At 36.1% G+C, this 23,404-nt stretch overlaps 1 pseudogene; it reads right to left on the bottom strand.

Moving 5' to 3' along the window:
- Positions 1–21,735: 21,735 nt before the first annotated feature.
- Positions 21,736–23,091, bottom strand: LOC140235737 (uncharacterized protein KIAA1958-like; annotated as a pseudogene).
- Between the last annotated feature and the right edge of the window lie 313 nt (positions 23,092–23,404).

The raw sequence follows: 23,404 nt of genomic DNA, 5'->3' as shown, positions 1-23,404 counted from the left end.
TCTGTATTCAAAACATTACAGAATCATGTTTTCATCTTGCTAGATATTGACAAAAATTGTATGAGTTACAACGAAAACAGGTAATATCAGAAATGCCATTGTTACAAAGAGATGATCTATACTGTTGTTCTTTTTTTCTTCAGTTTATTTTGCTCTCTATAGTTCCCCTATAGCTTGTTCAGATGTTGTGATTGTGCATACAGTGTACGTCTAATTGATTACGTTTCTTCTCTTTCATCTCCGAACCCTAGATGCCGTGACTCTGACTGTACCGAGTGAACTGACCGCCGGTCAGGAAATCACTGCGAGGTGTACCGCTGATGCTTTGTATAACACTCAGACAGCGAAATGGTACTTGGATGGAGTCCAGGTTACGAACGGGGTTGATACAACGAGTACACAAGACAGACAAGAACAGCGATGGGGTTGTGACGGGGGAGCATGGACTTATTAATAGTGTGACCACAATTTCAAGATGCAATATTCCAGGACATTTAAACATGCATGAAACAAAGGGCATGACTCTGCAAAACGAGTCGCTAGTTTGCAAATCTGTGCGGACCCTACGGTTAACGAGTGAGACTGCCGACAACGCTGCTTAAAACTCACGAATTTCTGCCCGCAGATACTAGTGCAACGCATTACTCTGATGGGGCATCAACTGTGGTAGACAAAATATGAATGTTTTAGGGGTGTTTGTCTGCTATGTTGTTCGAAAAAAAAATGGTATCTCATTAGAATCAACTTTATGACTACATTATAATTTTTACTGACTTAATTTCAATTTGAACGTTGTGTATCCAAGAAAAGAAATTAATTGTATAATTTTCTATATTTCTTATACTGTACTTTATTATTTCATATCAAGCCAAAAGTTGTGAAATTCACAATAAAATTCGCAAATATTGTTACTTCTCAGGGTAATTAGCATAGAATCAAGAATATCTACGTATATATATCCAATACATTTTAAAAAGGAAGAAATGTGTAAAGCCGTTAGTATCGAAAATGTTCCTAAGACGGAAATGACCTTTACTCCAGATAGTGCATTATGTTGATAAACGTTCGATTTTCCAAAGTTTAAGAAAGAGATATGGACATACAACTATCAGGAAAGATACTAGAATATAATATCTTTATCAAATTGCAGTTTCCAACTTAATCCTATTTTCAAAGTCTATACCTTTCAATTATTTCACGGAGAACTTACCGTGAATGAATAAAACCGCTCAGAGGAATACATCACCACATATGTCAGCGTACGCTCTAGAGATATATAGAATATTTGTAAAATATACATTGTGACATTTAGGAACTCGGGCGTGATACTGGACACTACTTTTTATCATGTATTCTTGGATCATCAAAGGTTTGATCGATTAAAAACGGATGTTAAGCAAGAGCGATGAATTTCTGATTGGCATTTGATAGAACATTTCTTCCCGTATTTTCGTACAGTGACCTCTTACAAACTGTGTTGCTGTGTGCAAATCATTCCTAAATTGTAAATATCTAGCACTTCTTCCACTGCAGTGGCATAGATATGTGATGCCAAACATGAAACTCTGTCATTAATTCGTGCTGTTCTTGCAGTAGAGTGTCCAAACGTCCTTCATGGGGACGGAAGTCATCTTTCAGCTGTATAAAATTGATATTGAAGTGGCGAGAGTAACTTGGAAGAAATCACACAAAACCACGTTCTTGCCGGTTTTCTTCACATGTAGAACAAACAAGACAGATGTATCTACCCAAAAACATAAATGCATCCATAAAAAACAATGATTTACATGATAGGTGGGAGAGAGTGGAGGAGAAACAAATTCTCAACTAGTAGCAACAGATGGAAGACACTGAGAACACTTCATCGACCGCCTTATCTGTTATATAACGTTTACTCGACAAAATGATGGCTTGCTCTGACTGGTTAAAATTTTGTTCATCTGTCAATTATGGCTTCCTAGAAAAAATACGATTTCATTCCAAGGAGTCATATGCTTCATTTTTTGGAAGATTACGGCCCCTTAACACTGGGTATGCATACACATTTTTCTGCCCTGCTGTTAGAATACTGAAATTACAATCCAGTCGAACTAATGATGGATCGACTCTTACTTTTGAATAACTGATTTATTCGTCCATTTATGCTCGATCAAAGACATCGTATTATGAAAAATGTTAATATGAAATACCCTACATAATGTCTATTTCCTCACCTTTCTTGAGACAGTGCGACGGAAGTGAACTTTCGTCGTGTTGAAAAAAATTGTTTAACATCCATCGTCAAGCCAGTGTTATAGTTACATGGAATGGTTTTACAGCTGAATTTCCTGAATTGGAGACAAGAACGTCCTTCTCAGAACTTGACAATGGTATTCTATAGTTGAAAAGAAGTTAATTTTTTTTTTCAATATGACAAGAATCATGACAAGACTTGTCTCGTAGAGTTCACGTCAATGCGAAGGAAGATGTTGAGACTTGTGTAGCGGTCTATCTACGGTACGATAGATTATCCGCAAAAATACTTCATTCCATATGAAATATCTCATACCGTAACTTACAGTAGTCCATGGAGGAGAAAATCATCAATCAATACTCAAAAAACTCTTAAATGTCCAACTTCTACTGAGCATGATCGAAAGTGTCAGAAAATCTAGGGCTGATTTTCTTCCCAAAAAATTGCATCGACACGTGATAACAAATGTCACTCAATGGGAGTGTGATATTTATTGTTGTTTTTTCTTTTTTTTTTATTACTGTCTTTGAAGATTGATGGGTTATTACTGGTAGCTTAATGATATGTATAGATTTGAAGTGTTTCTGGGCTTTCCATTGCCAAGTTTCTTGCAAATAAAGACTTACCACCTGATAAACTTGTATTATTTGTTTTATAATTAATTGATTTTAACGGTTCTTGTAACAGTCTACTTTGTAGGTAATTTATGCAATTGGAAGCTTCAAGCAATCAGCTGACTTACCAACCATGATGTCCGAAAATACAAAAGGGGAAAAATAACTCATTTTCCTGTCCCTCTTCACACAATGCCTCAAAACAATATGGACAGGTTGAGGTAAAACGCTGGACACAGATATAGCGTCACTGACATACAGTGTATGTTAGATAAACTGGAAAACCAACTGCGATCCTTAACGGAGTGTTTACATTATTGTGGATCGCGTTGCTACATATATTATCGATACTACGACATCGAAAGTGACTTGACCTTCACTCCTTCCTCTACCAATCACGGAAAGATTCTCCAGTGTGTGATTTCCGGTACTGCAGAGTCATCTGTCTTAAACGTTAGACGTAAGTACAAAAACGAAAGATTTCAATCTATTCTGTCTCCCAGCCTTTCATCATTAACACACATATATACACACAAGCACAAGCACATACACACACACACACACACACACACACACACACACACACAAACTATGTCGATGCCAATGTCGTAGAATTATGTTTTTTATGGACTTTTCGAATTATGGAACTATGGAATTATGGACTTTCAGGACTTTCGGGAAAAACAAAAAATACTGTGCAATGATCTTGGACTGTAAGTTATCTCATTGTTAAAATCACCGTGCAAGGAAGACATAATCATTGACACTAACATGTGCAGGTAGTACAAATATCTTGGGTATAAAAGTGAGCTTCCACAAATTCTAAAACGACAGTATCAGTGTGGAATTGTCCTAATAGCAAAAGAGGTTAATAAGTATTGTTATCTTTAGTCACGTTTACTGTCATTAGATTTGAATAGGAAATTTTTCCCAAAAGAATAACTTAAAGACATTGTTTACCATTTGTAGATGAAACAAAAACACTGCTTTATTGCTTCAAAATAGTTCTATAATGTGAGTTAGGGATAGAAACAATAAATGTAAAAATTTGAATCTGCATAATCAATGTTAAGTATTATTAAAAACACAAAATGTGAACAATAGTTATAATAAAAATGTTTTAAGACTAAACCGTCTACAGTAACGGTTTCATGAAAAAAAAAATATCAACATTTCTTTATATTTTAGGCTTTATTGCAAAAACTTTATATCGAAGGATATTTTGTGATACAACTGACCTACACGTATGCATCATAGGGATATCTTGATTTTTTTTTTTTAAGAATCACTGTTCCCAAAGATAAACAGGGCCTTTATTTAAACTTATAATATCATTCTATTTTGCATATCCAAAATAAAACAAAATCACAAAGAATCGATAATCATTCGGACAAGCAGGTCAAAGACATATTAGATTAATACAATTAAGTAACTATAAATAATTATTATATGACATTGATATCAAACGACCATATTATGTGAACACGTGACGATTAGGTTTTCTTTCTCGATACAAAGGCCCGAATTCACAAAGGTGGTACAGTCTTGTCCATGATTGTAACCATGGACAAAGACCATCGGGGGCCAAGTGTCGCACGGAATATTTCATTACGAAATCAGCCATTTCGTTATAAAATAATCATTTCGTTTATGAAATGACTGAATTCATTTCTATAAAGTATTTCATTGTTATAAAATTCTGTATGTAATATTTTCTCTTTCTCTTGAAGTTGTATTCATTTTTGGGTGAATTTCCTTGTTTAAATGTTTGAGCAATGTATGTGTTTTTCACCAATTTCGTATGTGAAAGTAAAATAAAAAACATAATGTGTGTGAAATTTCTGTGAAAGTGTGGTCTACATGTTCATATTGATGTTTTGTGTATGCTAAGCACATGCATGTATACGTTGGCAAAAATATATCAACTATATTTGAAGATTTCTATGCAAACACAGACAAACACCATTTTCAATTTTATAAAGTGAGGTCATCGTCAAAAAGAGAAAACTATTTTCAATGATGCAGCACTCATTTCATAACATCAACTATTTCGAAGGTATCAAACATATCACATAATTATCTTAACAATAATTGTATCTGTTTTTCAGCAGCTTGAACTTCAAATATTGTAGAAATTGATGTATATTTCGCATTTAATTATGTATGTATACACGTAGATATAGTATGATGTAATGAATTATATTGTTCGCAAAAACCGATAAGTCCATGTTTGCCAAATGGAGATATTTGCGATTAAAGGTCAAAAAAATAAAGAGAATAATATGAAATTTTTTGCTTCTTTTGACCATAAGTTCAAAAATTTACCTTTATATTTATTGACCAATATATCATTTAAAAGGGTATTATTTTGTACTTTATGACAGAGACCGTACTTCAAAATCTTCAAAAATGGACTTATCGGTTTTTGCGAACAAACTCTTCACATGTATATATATATATATATATATATATATATATATATATACATATATATATATTTATGGATTGTGTAGGTATGTTAAAACCATTCATAGAGATATATTTGTACAACAGTTATTAATGTTTATGCAGTCAACAAAAAGTTATACGAGTGAAAATATTCTTTTGCTAATAAAGATTGCATAGGAATGATCATTCTGAATAGGTGAAAGGGAGGCAAAGAGAAAATCGCGGTACATACATTAAACAAAATACGTACCCCAAAGAAATAATTATTTATCCTGTCCTGTGGTAGATGCATTTTTTTTTTTTTTTTTTTTTGTGACCGGAGCCATGCAAATAAGTGTGTGCTTTTTGCAGAACATGTATGTTTTTTTTTTTTTCAATATAATCTGTCACAATCACCGTGCACCATCCTGAGTTTTGCATTTCTTTTATTTTTACCGCTACCATTTTACCCATGACATTTTTGTTCCTGACATTTTCCCCATAAGAATGTTAGCCTTGCAATTTTTCCCGTAAGGTTTTTTTTTTTACTACTAATATTTTACCAGAGATCCATCATTTAGCGCAGATTATTGTAAAGCATACGACTTAAGAACACTGAATAAAAAAAGAAAAACAAGAATGGACATCGCCTTCAAGTCCTTCAAAGCATGTTAAAACAATTGTTAAAGTATAATAGATCATTTTATTTATGTAAAGGGGAGATTTAGTCAGGCATGTTGCAAGTTTACATTGTGACCCATAACAGTTGTAGGTGATGATACATGATTATAGTTTTAAAACACTTTCTGCTTTCCGTCGCAATGCTAATTACGACAATGAGAACCTTCCCGTTCTCCGTGTTGGTAAGCAATCTGGCATTTCACTACCCTTAAAATAACCCTCGCTTTTAGACAAAACATGGCGCAGCTTAAAAAAAAATAATGAATAAATTCACCAGTAAGCCTTAGTATAGTGAAATTATAGTGAGATACGAGGAATTCAAGTTCAATTCAATAGTATGTATATAAGAAGAGTTTGTTTGCAAAAACCGATAAGTCCATTTTTGAAGATTTTGAAGTACGGTCTCTGTCATAAAGTACAAAATAATACCTTTTAAATGATATATTGGTCACTACATATAAAGGTGTATTTCTGAAGTTATGGTCAAATGAAGCAAAAAATTTCTTATTATTCCCTCTATTTTTCTTGACCTTTAATCGTAAATATCTCCATTTGACAAATATGGACTTATCGGTTTTTGCAAACAAACTCTTCATATATATCTACAGTGCTAGCATTTGAACACAAACTATTCAATAGGTTTTTTTCACGTAAGATAAGCTCACTATCAATGCATGTAAATTCAAGGTATGTTTTAATAATTTCAGAAAACAGTTTGTTCATCTTTCCCAAAATCCTTCAAAATTTCCTCTTTAGTAGGCCTATGTTAGCTTAGCCTGATTTGCATAATCGGACATCAAAACTAAAATATATAAAACTAATAAACAAATATCTTTAAAAAATCAATTTCTCGTTCACTCAGGTGACATCACCAAAATTATGCGGGTCATTATGCCGCTGATTCAAGACAGACTTGGTAAAGATTGTGGGTTGTGATTTGCAGAATACATGTACTGTGAAGAACGTACAAGCGCAAAGGTGACCTATGCGTAAACTATCCTCACACATATGATTACAATGTCTTCGCACAGATGGTCCTGTGGATGACATCATAACAATCAAGTTTCACGATCAAGGAAATGCTGTGGAGATAGAATGTCACGTGATTTCTCTCGACCAACCACACCCGGCAATCAATTCATACGTCATCACAGCTGACAATGTCACTCTCTCCCAATCGTCTTCTTCGCGTGCTCGGCTTTCTCCGAGGCCTCGCTGGTGCATCGAAGTTTCATGTACGGCGAGCAACGGACTTGGAGATACAACGAGTAGCGCCATCTACTGTCCCAAAGGTAGCAGTCGGTTCTTTATCTCTCAATCTCTCTCTCTCTCTCTCTCTCTCTCTCCCTCTTCTTTGTTGACGTAAATTTAACATCTACATCTTTAACATCTACTCAAACCTTAAGAAACATCTACTCAAAACTTAAGAAACTTGAGACATTGAGACATTGATGATACTTACATCCAATTCAACTGCTCGTGCATGCATAATACAGGTTCCAACAGTCATTTTTTGTAGGAAGCCACGTGAACTCCCACTTTTAGAAGATATGGTTCATACAAATAATGATGTGAACGATGATAATTACAAATTTTTTTCTCTCATTTTAAAAAGGATGGTACAGCTGCATGAATTTTATGTGGAGAACTTATGATGATTATCCCTAGTAAAACAAATGTTGATATAAATCATAAGTGTAAACCAAGGTATTGAATTATCACGAAAAGAAATTCAAAATATCTTGATTTTCACAGTATATTTTAGAGGATTTGTTGTTGTTTTACTGATTCCTTTTACTAGAGGTAACGCATACGCACAGCAGAATTTACTGTTGAACAGAGTATCATATTAGACATTTGTTATGATCTTCCTCGTGGAGACATCTTTTATTGTATAATTATCAAATGATAATGTTTGCTTTGCTTATGATTTATTGCAGTTTGATCTTATGACTAATGTCTGTATTGTCTAAGGCAAAATATTATTTGATAAGGTCCCATTTTACTCTCTTCTTTTCCTTTTCTTCTTAAAACAACAACAGCAACATTAAACATGGCTGGCTATGATGTGCTCAATGTTTGCGACATCATTGTTTATTCAAATATAGTCAAAATTATTAGAGGAGAAATCAATCGTTAAAATGAACATGTAGGCTGATTATTCTGTGTTTTGACAGTTAATTCTGTGTTTTGAAAAGTAATTCAGCTAACAGATCAGGAGTAATTTTTACTTCCAATATTCACACATTTCTATTTGAACGGAACGTGCACTGTAAGGGTTTATTCTTATGACAAGCTCTATGAAAATCAAATACTAAGAAAAGTAATTCCATTACTTTCTCCTGCACGAGAAATTGCCGACGACAAATTGTTCAAATCTGGACGTTTTATTGTGTTCTTCTACATAATTTATTGTATTCAACATCTGATACATACACTTTCGATACATTCTTGTCAATAGCGCCTCCAGCGACAGATGCCATATCAGTCGTTCTCGAGGAGCTTGGAGATCGCTTACGAGGCGAGGGTCAAATCGACCTCAATATAACATGTAACGTCAGTCCGGAGGACCAACCTTTTCCCCCCATCCAAACCTACGCTGTCAAGAAGGATGAAGAATCGGTGTCTGCCTCGAAAACTGTGGTCCTTTCACCGCGGCCCGACACGTGCACAAATATAACTTGTATGGGAAACAACGGCCAGGGACTGACAACGCGTACACGTAGATACTGTCCTACCAGTGAGTAAACGATCTCTATCTAACTAACTGTTCATGATTGTTGGTAACATTTTGTAAAAACCTTTTCAATGACTAATTTACATATTACAATAAAACCTTTCGGTACCGCCCTCTCTAAATTCATATTCGTGCCAAAATTACCAGTTGCAGTGGTAGGGTGAAAGCAACATTTGTACTGGCCGATAAACTCGTGAAGGATTGACATTCATAATAGCAGGTAGAAGGTCTGATCATTTGATTACACGCACATTTTTATAGGCAGAGACACATAAACATAATACAGATTGCATGCCTAAGTTTTTAGCCATCGAATACAATTGAATATAAACATGATAAACAAGCACGAAGCGACCTCTCAATTACAGGAATATCTACTTCTGCAGTGAATTAGGTAAAAGCGAAAATGTTCTTTTGAATTACCACATTCATTGTAACACTGCGTGTATTATGTGTTATATACAATGGAAAATGTTTCTTGTCAGAAATAATCTTGTCGAACATGCAGAGAGACAGCTGCAAAGACACATAATTGAATCAAATGTAATGAGTCTACTTTTTCGCCAAACTGTCGTTCCTTTTGATATTCACAATTTACACGTTAAGTAATGGCTTAAAACAATTCCCTGCACGTTTTCAAATGGTTTATTAAATATTAACGACTTCAAATGTTTTGGATCAATTATTAGACATAACCAGAATAATTCAAACTTTATATTACCAGTTGTGAGATTATAATTCGATTTTGTTAATGTTTCTCATGACTTCCGCCAAGATCCGCCGAGGGATGGTTTAATCGAAATAGAGTTCGACGAGAGATTGGACAACGATGGTCGAGCTATTGTCATAATTTCTTGTCACGTGAGCGATACAGATCAACCGTTTCCTCCCCTACACAATTATGACATCAAAGTTGGAAATGAGTCGGTATCGAACTCGAGCTCGTCATCATTTACGCTCTCGACACGCCCCGATAGGTGTACCGAAGTCACTTGTACCGGAGCAAACACTCTTGACTCTACTTCAACCACGGAAGAGTTTTGCCCCTCAGGTAAAAACACAGTTGCTACCACTTGAAGAAACTGTGGTGTAATTCGTTCCTTATCACTTCTAGAATACCTGTGGCGTATAGATATCAACAGAGGGATTATCATGTCAGGCAAAATATGACAAAAAAATAAAACAAAAATAAACACATTGCAGTTATCCAGTAATCTGTATCATCCTACTACCTACAAGATTCTGAAAGCTCCAAAGACTTTTACAAAGATTACATCAGGCTTCATGAATGATTGTTTTAATGGTTTTATGCAATGAACACAAAAACAGGTAAATTGAAAAAAAAAATAATGGGCTCTTCCAGGTACAAGCTCGCTGAGAAGAAGTCAAGATGCAGAAAATGTCGTATGTCTTCCTATCTATATGTGCCTTTAATTACATATTGCTTTATGTGTTTACCTTGTATTTTCAATTCTACATCATTATTTCATATCAACATGTTATTCATTTATTATATTTTCATTTCCCACATTTTGTAGATCCTCCAGGAGACGATATCATGTCACTTAAGTTCGAAGAACAGAGAGACGGGGCTGTCACAAACATTGAGATCACGTGCCACATTGATCCACGTGACCAGCCGACGCCTCCAATCGACACGTTCGAAATCTCGGTAGACGGCCAGAACATTTCATCGTCAGCTAACCCGTCCGTGGTTCTAGAATCTCGGCCTAATAGGTGCATCAATGTCAGGTGTAAAGGAAGTAACAGACACGCCTCAACCTTCGCTACCGATTTGGTTTGTCACAAAGGTATATTGTCACAAAGAACAATAATGCTATATGCATAAACATGCATAAAATTATTCAAATGTTAAGTCGGGTTATTAGTTGCCTTTTGTTAAGTCCCTTTCGCTGTATAGTGAAGAGAGCCAAGTCGAGTGCACGCTCGCCCGTGACAGCGAGATGGCCTTGACAAAAGGCTAGGTCATTGGTGGTAAAGGTTGTTTACTATCTTTTAATTCATGAATAATTATTGCATTCGAAGCATTTATCCGAGTGAAGAAACTCACTGCTATAGCCTAGTCATTTTGAATTCTTTTTAACTTCTTTGCAATTCCCTTCTTGCTTGATTATTGCACACAACAGAGGACATAATCGACGTCCAGTTCGGCGAGCGTGTGGGAGTGAACAACGGGAAAATCTACACAGTGGTCTGTCACATCGACGAGGAGTACCAGCCGACACCAGGTATCCATACCTTCCTCATCACAGCCGATAACGTCACTCTCTCATCCTCCCGCTCGCCGTCGACTGCCTTCACTCCTCGGGCCAACGGGGGCACAGAAGTCTCCTGTACGGGATGGAACGATTTTGGCTCCACTACTGCAACCAAGACCTTCTGCCCGTCAGGTGAGCTGTGACATAACCATATGTTAGCGATATAAACCCAACAAGTAGGTCAAATTATATCATCATACTTCATTAGTTGAAAGTACGGTAGCAATGATCAAAGCTGAAGAGACTGCCGTCTGAAAAAAAAAAACAAACATAACATAACATAACATAACATAACATAACATTACACATAGCCCTTTTGGTGGCGGGAATTTTTGGACGTGTGGACGAATCTTGGGGTTGTCCTGTGTCAATCGTCATTCAAACGCACATTAAGGATTATACGGGTTTCCTAAACAGGTGATCATGGAGTTAAGTTTGTTTCAAAGCCTCTCCTTCCTCTGAGCCATTTAAATGTATTCTGTGAAACAGTGTTTCTACTCTCAACGAAACTCGAAAGATGGCATGGACATTATGAACCAACGTTTCCGTGGAACTTGCATTAATATTGGAGTATTACAAATTCTGAATGAAGATCAAAAGCAAATGAGATACATATACACACAAATTAAAAAAAAAATCAAAGCATATCCCGTCAATCACTTACATCTATATTCTACCCCCCCCCCCCCCCCCACACACACACACACATTAACAATCTTTGTTTGTTTGCTTGTTTGTTTGTCTTGTTTTGTTTCAAACCCTGTAGCAAAATGATAACCTATTATTAAAGTTATATGAGTTACCAGCTACAGCCTGTCACTGCTCATTTAGGTGCTAGAATGATTTTACTATCATCATCTAGTGTTAGTATGTCCAAGTGTAAAGGTTTGCGACATTGTGCGTAATATGGAAGAAGCATTTCTTCTATCATACTTACTCAAACTAACTTTCTCGTGCTGTTGTCTGTCTTATTTATATTTAACCAGTGGAGATAATCGCAGAATTTCAGCGACATCAGGGAGCTCTTTATCGGTCGTCGACAACATATGCTTTGCTGGTAGTCGTGTTCGTTATGTCTGGAATTCTCTGCGTCGTCTTCGTCAACAGGAGAAAATTTGCACTCGGAGAAGAGGTATGTAGTGCCAGAAATGTAGAAAAAATAAGCAAAAATACATAAACCTGTGATCTTATTAAGTGAAAAGAAGAAGTTATCAAATTGATTAATTCTTACCTATATACAATTATTTTAGGGACATTCGTCTTCAGGATATGTAGGAACTAAGATGGAACTCTATTCCTCCTAAACAACAATTTTTCTAGGGCTGCAAGTTTATCTTCTTTGATGCTCAATGTCTAAGATTATATCATGCGATGTTAACGTCGGAATATTCAATTAAAGGCACCGGTTATATACATTTGTGCACTCTGTAGCGATGAGGTAGATCGGTACTCTGCATGTTCGGGACCTTTGCTTTTGAAGACGGCACAAACTAACATACAAATGTACAATGTAGGCCCTATATCAATACATCTGTAAGCTTATTGTATTTTAATTGCATTCAAAGATTTGCATTATCTACCTTTTTGTCGTACTCGCTTCTTGAATATTCGACAAACGAGATATTTTGATCATTTTCCTTTCGTAATCTTTCCTTACAGTTGAATAGTTTCAGCCGCTAAACGGACATACTTCGAATTTGAATTGCTTCCAAGTAAAGGGGAGTCATATATCTTTCTTGTTTGTCTCGACATTTTCTCAACGGACCTACTTCCAGGCTTCAACTTCTTCGTTTATAGAAAAAGAAATAAAGCACCATTACTTTATTCCTTAGTTGAGTGTGTATGTGTGTGTGCGTGTCTGGGTGTGTGCATGATGGTTATGAGACAGACAATTCAACACTCCATTGGTCATAATGGTGTCGGTAGCTCCTTTGTATAATTTATTCAGCATTATATATACGCAGATCACTTATGCATCATTTACAATATAATAATCCGCACTTTGGAGAAATGATATTGATGATTGATGCAGTGTTAGGCATTTTGACCAGAAACGTTGTTATTATTATCAACATTTGTTCTGAATGAAAGTCAGTTCCACCAAGTTCAATGTCATTAATTTTTGTTCCTGTTTTTGTCTGAACCTGATGAAGTGGCTCTGGACTATTGTTACCCGTGACAAGTTAAGTCTCAATCGTCAGTAATATCACGATAATTGATCACATTCATTCCTCTTGCCCGCCACCATGCGCAAGCTGATAAAGCCGCAAGATATTCCTTCTCTCGCACATGTAGTTTCTTTTTATTATCATTTTAAACCTCTCCAAACACTGTAAAAATTATATAAGTTTCTAAACATTCATAAACGTTGAAATTAAGCAAGATATTTATAAGTTTGAAAATCATCATTTCTTAACCGTATCATCTCAGATTGCACACTGAAATCTTTTGATATTTGTGACGTGTCTAGGCATCTTAGTAACTGGTAAGATGTGCAGTTTTAGTGACGGGATAATATCTGCACTTCACAAATCTACACTGCTTCTTAAAGTAGATTGTCAGCCAATAATTAAGAAACCATGACCCTACCATTGCGGCCTTAAAATCGTTTGTGTCGGCTAAACACAATAGGCCAAGAATTCGAAGCGAAATATGACAGTCTTAATATTTGTAATTTGAATGTAAGAGGAATTCTACTGAATGTGTAAGCAGGTATTAAAGGTGTGATCAACATCCCTCCTTGTTTAAGTTACATGATGTGCGTGGTTGCAACTGTCTTCTGTGTTTTTCGGTTGAAACTGATAACTTCCACAACTTTCTGATTTCACAAGTTTGAAAGCTTTGTTTGCTTCTTTGATTTGAATATGCACGTAGAGTGTAATCGGGCCTTGATATCTGTTTCACAAAAATGATTTTGTTTCTTTGCAATGTACAAGTTCCGGAAGAGGAATGGAATAATTCCAATAAACAGTGAAAACATGAAACTTACACTGTTATATTTTGTTATACTTTGTTTGTGTGTCGCCAATAACAAACTTGCCTGTTTAACATGTATCAGGGTTCCATCTGTAACGAATCAAAACATGCTACTTAAAAACGACTTATACTATATATATATATATATATATATATATATATACATATATATATGTATATATATATATATATATATATATAAAGATATTATATATATATATATATATATATATATATAAAGATATATATATATATATATATATATATGATTGCACTTTGTATTTGCTGACATTTTGGTTGTTGGATTACTGGTAAGGACAGAAAAAGAAACATTAATTTCAAGATTGACAAAAGATAAACGCATGCACTCTAATAATGAATGGAACCATAGAAAGAAGAAACTAACGATGGTTTGAAAAAAAAAAAACAAGAAAAACTGGAAGATCAACAACATAAAAGAAAGTGTGAAAGAGCTAGAGGAAAGCACTTCAAATTGACGACGTATTACGGTAAGCTTGGTTAGCATTGCCCAATGAATTCTTTAGTGTTCCTCATCCTGTCCAGAAATACTACTCAGAGAGTAATTCATTAAATAGTGTCATGCCTCTAATGAAACTTTTACAGCTGTAGTTCTCATCAGTAATTTATTAACGATATTACTTTCATCATGGATTCCCGGAAAATCTATTGTCTTATGACCATACTATATCCATCGAAAACGTTTATCACATTCCCTGAAAATATTTTAAATGAGCAGAATTCATTGTTTCGTCGGAAATTTAGATTTTTTTTTTTAAATGATTAATCTTTCCCATACGAAGCTTCGGGTACGCATTGGATATTATACCAGTGGACAAAAAAAAAATAGAATATTCCTTGTACACCTACTGTATTGTAATATTTGCTTTGTTCTGTTATGCTTCTTTTGAGTTTGTCTCTGCCAATGACAAAGAAATTTTGTAACGCCTGTAATTAAGGAGGCGTGAAATAACTTGATCTCAAATTTGTTATCAAAACGGAAATCCAGTCATATTAGTGTTGAAAATGTGATTGTTACAATTAATCCACATCAATCCGTCATTTATCCATAACTTGTTTAATGTCTCTTTCTTAGCAGAATATTGATTATATTGCTACCTGGATGACAATTTCCTCAAACGATTTGGTCTCTATCGTCGAACTGAAGGAGAATATAAAGTTCCAATGAGATTATGAAAGATTTCGTACGGTTTATTACTGGACAGACGGATGAACTATGAGACCAGATCAAACAGAAATGTTCAGGGAATGTGTAATCAAAGCCTTTAAATTCCACTGTTCTTTTTTTCTTCAATCACTGAATCATGTTTATAAACCGTCCTACTTCGCTATATCGTCTGATCTCGTTACAAGTGCGTTCTGCTTAAGAAAACATGTGCATTGGTAATTGATAAAGTCATTGTATGTCTCTGTATTGAGTGTAGAAAGTGAGACCTTTGAGGCCCAATAAGATATTAATGATATACTTCAATAATCAAGCACTAGCACACGTTTCATGGCATTTGTGCGCACGAACCATTAGGATACTGGTAACTCCATGATCAAATATCATCACTTCAGCTTATTTGTAAATGATGTGTCGTTCAACAATATGAAAGACAGATTTCTTTCCGAGGTAACTTCCATTACTTTATCTTCATTTTACTAGGAGCCTATATAGATATGGATTTGAAGATAATGCGTTATTGCCCTTCGTATTACACTTTGATTCTCTTGAAAGTCCTATTTTAGCTTCAGGAGAATAAGCGTCTTTGAAGAAACACTGCGCGCTTTGTGTGTAAAATATCGAGAATGATTGCATATAATCATTTTCCGTGTGAAACGAGATAGCACTTCGTACAGCTCATATACTCTAACACGGAAGTGGATGAGTAGGGCGGCCAATTGCCAATTATTTCTCACGTGTAATGCATGTGTAGCTATCATCAGGGTTATTCAGTTAGAATGGTTTTGTCTGCATTGATACTGTATACAGGATATCATAATACATTCACGGCGTGAAACAGCCTAAATGTGAAATAAAAGTTAAATTTCAAAAGAAGTAGGCGACAAATATATTTAGCAAACAGGACAATCTTGCTGTTAGCGGAGTGATGATATTGGAAATTCGTGACGAAATTGGTCTGCTTTGCTGTAATTGGTGGACATTTGATTCCTGTTTTGACTGTTTGATGTTTTCGCGATATCGGATGGTTAGAGATCCATGAGAAAACGGGAAGAAAAACAATGACCAACGCCAGCCCAAACACACTTTCCTTGTCTTTGAAAGAAACGAGATCGAATCACCAGGCATGTCACTTTCGATGCCCCACGTAAAAGAGCTCGATTTAAATGCATAAATTCCATACAGTATCATGAGCGTACACTGTATTGGAAACGAGAAAAAATTGGCTTCTTATGTCAACTTTTATGGAGGTCATGCACACAACTGAATGAGACGTTACTGTTCATATTTCCCTGCACTTGCTGGTATGAACACGCATTAAAACACATAAAACGCACATGCATTTATGTAAACATGTGAAGAGTTTGTTCGCAGAAACCGATAAGTCCATTTTTGAAGATTTTGAAGTACTGTCTCTGTCATAAAGTACAAAATAATACCTTTTGAATGATATATTGGTCACCACACATATAGGTACATTTTTGAAGTTATGGTCAAAAGAAGCAAACATTTTCTTATCATTCTCTTTATTTTTCTTGACCTTTAATCGCAAATATCTCCATTTGGCAAATATGGACTTATCGGTTTTTGCAAACAAACTCTTCATGTATTCCATGTAATTTATTTATGATGTTAATTTGAATAATTTTATTACGATGTGTGTCCATGACATCGTGTGTGCATATTGTTAGCTGTGAGTTATGTTTGTACAAATATACTTCAGACTGTTTCAGCATATTAAATTATTTACACGTATTAAGAGGGTAAATAGAAACTTTGCACTAAACATATCATTCATAATACATAAGGGCATTTCACTTCGGGAAAATTGCCCATTAATAATAAATGCTATATAGGCCCGAATAAAATAAGTTACTAAAATTACTGACAAAACATTTTGTTTAGTGGAAATTGGTGTTAAGTACTTAAAAACAAATAAAAAAGTAATCCATGTAGATTTGAAATACGAATCCTGGAAATAAAGCTTTCCTTGACGGACCCCTAACTAAACGAAACGCTTAATGATGTATACATACGCCTTATTTGAAACCACAATATTAATAATTATGGTATATTAAAACATCATTGCTATTAGAATGAGAAAGGACGCTTTATTAATCATTTGACGAAGCCTTTAAAAAGTAATAACATTCGTCAGCTCTCAATTACTTCCCGTCTTCCTTAGCCGCTCCCCTTGCACAAGACTGCGCATGAGTATAACCAAGTATGGATAGAGAGGCGTAGGCCTACTGTTACGACATGCATTTCACTGTAACATTGATTTGTCTCTGCGAACCATTGCCTGCCCTGAGAGTAGACACATGGCCATCAATTCTTCTCCTGATTCGAAGGTAACTATAGTCACTGCAAGCCAATGGTTTATACTTTTTTCGCGTAATATCTTAACTGGTAATGAAATTAGGTTAGATGCTAACTGCGCTACCAACTTATATTAAACCGTTTGAGGAGTGTGCTCTAATACATCATTGTATGAACTAAATGTACCAACATGTGTGCATGACAGAGCTTTTAGTTTGTTTTATTGATCTTTTGCAGGACTGAAGATTCGTTACCGTATACATGGTATATCAACCATGATGAACCTACCATTGCGTTTAGTTGCATTCCTCGCGATGTCCTTGCGTGTCTCTGGTGAGTCTTCCATTAAATTTGCCTCATCCTTATTTCAGTTTCCAATCTAAGCTTGAAAATATAGAAAACTGATAGGAAATAAAGGAAATACAAGAACAAAAGCAGAAGAAATAGGTTTTGTCAATAACACAAGACTTTTTTTCAGTCAAGTATTTTCTCTGATGCATTTAGTTTGAAATAAAATCTAACTATACCATACGAGTTATCAGTATAGCATGTTACTTTGTACACAAAATTGTGACATAACCATGTGTTGATTTCGTTACTAGATATTCATAAGGCTTGAAAGACCAGAAAAGAAAGGTAATTTCATTGTTGTCGCTAAGAGATGGTCTTTACTTGTCTTCTTCATCAATCCTTTGACTAGCTTGTTTTGTTCTTTATGTTGTCTTTGCTTGTTTTAGTTGTGCATACATCTAATTGATTACATTTCTTCTCTTTCATATTCCTTCCCCCAGATGCCGTGACTCTGAATGTTCCGAGTGAACTGACCGCCGATCAGGAAATCACTGCGAGGTGTACCGCTGACGCTGTGTATTACTCTCAGACAGCCAAATGGTACTTGGATGGAGTCCAGATTACGAGCGGGGTTAATACAACGAGCACTCTAGATAGACAAGAAAAGCAATACGCTTGGGACGGGACGGCCTATCCCTTTCGATAATGTGACCGCAACATTATAATGCAAAATCCTAAAGGCATTTAAGAATGCAAACATGAAAACTGGAAACGCTGCGAAACAAACCACTGTGAAGCAATTCATTGAGGAAAATACGGTTCTTGAGTAAAACTGCCAAAAATATCCCTCAAAATGCAGCAATTTCTTCCAGATTTTACAATAACCACACATGAATCATGCTGACAGTAGTTGAGCTGAGGAAAACTTTTCAATGTTCCTCTGGGGTAAATTTAAATACTAATTCGTCATTAATTCATCAACCAGATTCAACAACATTTTGATAACGTAATTCCGTCTGTCTATACGATTTTCGTGCTTTTGACAGATGATTATCACGGTAAATATACCATTGTAATAATTATGGTTATATACGTTTTCCTTTGTTGTCTTTATACAAAACTTCATAACATTATGAAAATGATGAAATGCGTAAACATCCCCTTTTCTTCTCGTAAAGTCTTCAGTATGATATATATATATGTCCATATATATCATATATATATATGTATATCATTATTATTATTATTATTATTATTAATATGATTATTGTTATATATTACATAATTTGATTAAACTTTGTGGCCTATTGGGACAAACACCTAACAACAGTGTAACATTCCTTGTCATCCATGTGATCAAACATTAACTTTGTTAGATATAATTGGCTTTACTTAATAATCATTTTTATAGTCGTTGCGTCTCTGTCTTTCATAAATATTTATCATAGAAAAAATAGAGGTGCCATTAAGTCCGGTTTAATAACTGAAGAAACAACACCAACTAAAAGGCATCTGTTATAAATGAAATTTGTTTACATTTTAAAGCAAAAAAAAAATGAATGAATAAATAAAGTAATTCGATTATCGCACTGGACAGTCTGTCTTGTTGTTTGTTTGTTTTTTATTTTGTGCGTGTATTTCCATTAAAAAAAAGAAGAATCTTAATATCAATTCCTTGCGATAATGCAAGTAATTTTCATGAGACGGAAATAGCTTTTTAACCTAAACAGTACATCGGTTGATAAGCATCATAACCTCTATACTTTCAAGGTGGATTTTCCTGTGCAACTCCTCGCATAAAAGGGAGGGTATAATCCTTGTCCAAACTGTAAAGCTTCAAAACTCATCTCATTTTCGAAATCCACCCGAAGAAGTAATTTCTTGGCAAGTCACTAAAAACCAACGACAACCCTCAGGGGCAGACATTAACAGGTACGTAAGCGGACAATCTAAGGATTCACTGTATCTGGTTATGCGCGTGCTTACATCTATTACCGATACTACGATATCGAAAGTGTCTTGACCTTCACTCCTTCCTCTACCAATCACGGAAAGATTCTCCAGTGCGTGATTTCCGGTACTGCAGAGTCAGCTATCTTAAATGTCAGACGTATGTATGCAAGCCATTCTTAATTCACACAACTTTATTACATTTTCATCTTTCCGTCCAATATGACACTCTCTATTACGGATATGATGCAAAATAATAAGTGGAGAATTTCGACTTGAATATTGGGTGTTTTTCCACTTTACATGAACTGTATCCTAACGTTCATCGACTAATTGGAACAATTCAAGAAGCAAGTAAGCAACTATGTTTTCAAACTGCCCAAAAGCTAATCTGAAAGTTATTTCAGTAACTTCTTTCATTTTATCTTGGCATCCTCTGTAAAATCAACTTAGTTCATACAATAATTGAAATTTTATTTTCCTTTTAACATGCAGAGTGCGTGCGTACAACTTAGGTTTCTTTTTTTTTCCACTTGATACAAAATTAAGACAGTGTGGGATCCTATTTTCTCTCATTCAACCCAAATACGTTAGGTAATTCCATAAATTCAGAACTGACAGAAAGTAATAGAACGGTTAATCGCACTTAGATCAATCTACAGAATGCAATCTACAGAATGCACATGTAATGTTAAATTTAAGTAATGCTCTTGATTAATCGCAACATGACATAAATTAAGAAAATCTGTTAATTAAAACAGTTTATGTGGTCACATTTTTCTGTTTAGAAGTAAATATTAAGCTTTTTTGGAAACACCTATGATAGATTTTATGATGTATCTAGATGTATGTAGATTAATGCGGATATAGATAAATGCGTCTTTTTATATTGTTATGGAGATAAAAAAAAAACAATCAATAAGAGGCAATACGTTAAGTATTATTCGGATTTCAACATCCGACACAGATGGTCCTGCGGGTGATATTGTATCAATAAATTTCCACGATCAAGGAAATGCTGTTGAGATAGAATGTCACGTGCTTTCTCACAACCAACCGTATCCGGCGATCAATTCATACGTCATCAAAGCAGATGACGTCACCCTCTCCCAGTCTTCCTCTTCGAGTGGTGCTCGGCTTTCTCCGCCTCCTCGATGGTGCATCGAAGTTTCATGTACGGCAAGCAACGGACTTGGAGATACATCGAGTAGCGCCATCTACTGCCCCAAAGGTATCAATATCTCCTTTTTTTTCTCTCTAAATCTTTATAGAATGGGTAGCGAGAATCCTACGATCTGATTGGTCGAGAGCTATGTGATGATTTTTACTGGCCGCTCGCTGAGTCACAGTGGTAAACATGTTATCGCGCACTTGTAGCGAGAGTACGCGTACTTGTAACAAAGGTTCGCGCACTAAGCAAGCGTTCGCGCACTTAGTACGAGACGCCTATTGGCTAAAACAACCATGCATGGCTGGCCGTGCGTCCAGTAAAAACTAATGCACGGCTGGCCGTGCGTCCAGTATACATGAATGTTTCTGAGTGCAATGGACAGAATATTTCATGAGGTGAAAGATGAAATGATCCATTCAACGAGGCGCAGCCGAGTTGAATGGATCAAACATTTCATCTTTCACCGAATGAAATATTCTGTCCATTGCACGAATCAAAACATTTATTATTTGTTTTATATAACGCCTAAAGAGATCCTAACCCTTGTCATTATTTTGATGTTTTATGAATTTAGAAACAAGAGAGAAGGGACTTACATTCTGGTGTGCGTCGCCGTCACGTCTAGAACGTAGTCCTTTGGTCAATATGCACGTTCCAAAGAGTCAAACACGAACTTCCGTAGAAATCCAATCTGATTCAAAATTGTTTTCAGTTAACGTTGCTTGTTTATAACAGTTAAATCCTAGGCATAAACTCTTTCGAACTCCAAACACTGAATTTTAAGAAGGTAGACACTAACGTTAGGTCTTGGACCTAGGCCTATATTTACAAGTTTTGGGCTGAAGCAGTCTGTTTATCTGCTTTTGTTGTAGAAAGTTACGGGTCCATGAAAATGAAAGTGCTGGACTGATGAAGACGATGTTGCATTTTGAATGCTGAAGTTGGCTTCTTGGAGAATCAGCTGTTCTTGGGACAATGTCAGGAGTGAATCCAGTGTGTCACCCTGATCAGCCTCCTGTAACGTTAGGGCTACAGGGACAGGCTCAGCTGGCAAATTCTCAGTAGGCCTAACAGTAACGTTACTACTGACACTGCCGGTAACGTTAGTAGTGTAAGACTCGGTCCTAGTGGTAGTAGTAGTACTAGGTCTAGACGGTGTTTGGACATTTTCCTGCATCATTTTGCAAGCGATCTTGCTACTCATTTCTTTCTTCCTATTATCGCTAGTAGAAGCATAGTGTTTTAGGGAGGATTCCGACCTGTGACCAGTAACGGACATAATATCGCGGTTAGCAAAACCAGTACGATCCAGGACAGTAATTGTCGTAGCCCGAAGACTGTGGTTTGTGTACTTCGTTGCGCAACCAGCTGCAGTGGCGATTGTTTTCATTTTGTTTCCAAGAGTGTTCAAACCTAATGGACAGTTGGAGTACCATGGGCCCTCTGCTGGAACAGTGGATTTAGGACGCTGCCACACAGTCCAGTGCAGGATGTAACGCTGCTTTGAAAGCCAGAAATGTTGAGACTGGACATGCGGAAGAACCTGGAATCTCGTACATGTAGCCACTACACTCTTCATCCTCGTTTTCTCGTCTTGACTTAGTAAGCGTGTCACGGTGTGTAATGTAGCGAAGATTCTGCTCATCTGTTTGGACCAAAAAGTCATCTGCTTTCATGTCTCTCAGATTTTCACGTCCTCTCTTGGCGAAATATATCATTATGTCCCAGAAGACCTTGTTTGCAGACCCTGCGGGGTTGTGATATCGAGCACATCAGACGCGAGGATTTTGGCCATATCTTCCTTACTTATTGCGCTTTTGTGCTTGATGTAGCCCTTTCCTTCCTTCTTCAGTTTACACATCACTGCTTTGTAGGTTTCCTGACTACGATGAAACTTGTCCGACTTGTTGATGTCAACATCTCTTACGGTCTTGAAGTGACGATTAAGTCCATACTTGATGCCCAGCATTGACTTTTTCGTGTACAAACTACCGTCTGCTTTCCTCAGTCCAGCGAAAAATCGCGACAGAAACTTGTCTAGCTCTTCATCCAATAGCGCTTCTACTTCAGGCAGAGATGTCCCAGCAAACTGACAGAATGCATCAAGACGGATTGCTGCATACTGGATTTGTTTTTTAGTGTTCGAAGAATCGGCACTGTCTATAAGCTCGCCTAGATCTTCATCTGGCATGAGAACAAATGTCGCCATCACGTTTGTTTGCCGGCCTTGTCAACAGAGAGAAAAAACAGAGGTGAAAGTACGAGTACGAGGTCGATCTCAGATCGAGAGAAGATCTAACGTTAGTAGCCTACATAATGTATACAATTCAGAAGTGCATAGCGATGTCGCGGTCGATCGTTCGCAATAAAATACATACTATTCGCTATTACTAGCGCGCTGGCGCGGCCGGTCAGCTTGATCGCATGCACACCGCAAGCACAGCGATTTACGTACGCAGTAGTGGGCCTTCTGTCTGCGTGCAATGGACCAAATCGTATGGATCCAAAATTGCACGGTAAAT

This window comes from Diadema setosum, chromosome 12 (assembly GCF_964275005.1).
Source record: "Diadema setosum chromosome 12, eeDiaSeto1, whole genome shotgun sequence".
NCBI classification, from domain to species: domain Eukaryota; kingdom Metazoa; phylum Echinodermata; class Echinoidea; order Diadematoida; family Diadematidae; genus Diadema; species Diadema setosum.
This window is presented reverse-complemented; position numbering and strand designations above follow the sequence as displayed.